Raw genomic sequence first — 884 nt, 5'->3', positions numbered from 1 at the left:
ACTAAGACTTGACCATGTCTATACATCTGTGTAACCACAAGCACAATCGAGATACAGAACGCTTCTATCATCCCCAGGCACGGCTCTTTTTCATCCATCTTGCAGTATTTCATCCCACAGCCTGCGGCCCCTGTCCCCAGTAGGGTATCCAGCTGCGGACTCGCACGCCCCCACCACCGGGCAGAAAGCGGAGACGGGAAAGCCCCTCGAATTTATCTTTGTCCATGACGCGGTATCGCGTTTAGGAGCACTGATTCTGGAGCCACGTTATCTGGGGTCCACCCAGGCTCTGACCCCGGGTAGCCGGGACGGTGAACGCCCCTTCCCCAGCCTGTCGAATCTGGGCGGCTCCTGCAGACCTGTCACTGTCTAGCTGTCACTGTCATTGTTATTCTAGTTTCGCGATCCCGAGTACGGGGAATGGTTTGGCTACCTAAACCGAGAGGGGACGGTCGCCCTCACCATCAAGGGGGGTCCTTTCAAAGGTGAGTGGGGGACAGGGCGGGGCCGCAGGGGCTCCAGGCATTCGGCTGCCCCGGGCCCTCCCAACTCGCCGTCTCGCCTCTCCCCGCAGGCTGCTTCCACGTGCCGCGGTGCCTTGCCATGTGCGAGGAGATGCTGGGCGCCCTACTGAACCGCCTCGTACCTGTCCGGGCCCCCGGCGCCCAGTCCCCTCCCGCCGTCCCCGCCCGCAGACGCGCGGAATAAAGCTGAGCCTGCTCCACCGCCCCGCGTGCGCGTGTCTGTGGGGGTCGCGGGAAGGCAATTCCTCGCCGCGCGCGGGACCATCCCAGCCCGCCGACAGTTCCGCCCCGGCTCCAGAGCGCCCCGCGCCCCGCCCCGCCCCGCCAGCCGACAAAAAACGCCCCGGCCCCCCCGGCCCG

At 65.2% G+C, this 884-nt stretch overlaps 1 long non-coding RNA gene across 1 annotated transcript; it reads left to right on the top strand.

Annotated features, from left to right (window-relative positions):
- The first annotated feature begins 44 nt into the window (after window positions 1-44).
- LOC111735817 lies at window positions 45-724 on the top strand. Its single transcript, XR_002778981.1, has 2 exons — window positions 45-485; window positions 575-724. It is a non-coding gene; the product is annotated as an uncharacterized LOC111735817 (long non-coding RNA).
- Window positions 725-884: the final 160 nt, after the last annotated feature.

The sequence above is a fragment of the Pteropus vampyrus genome, unplaced genomic scaffold, assembly GCF_000151845.1.
Source record: "Pteropus vampyrus isolate Shadow unplaced genomic scaffold, Pvam_2.0 Scaffold1000010239, whole genome shotgun sequence".
NCBI lineage: Eukaryota > Metazoa > Chordata > Mammalia > Chiroptera > Pteropodidae > Pteropus > Pteropus vampyrus.
This window is presented reverse-complemented; position numbering and strand designations above follow the sequence as displayed.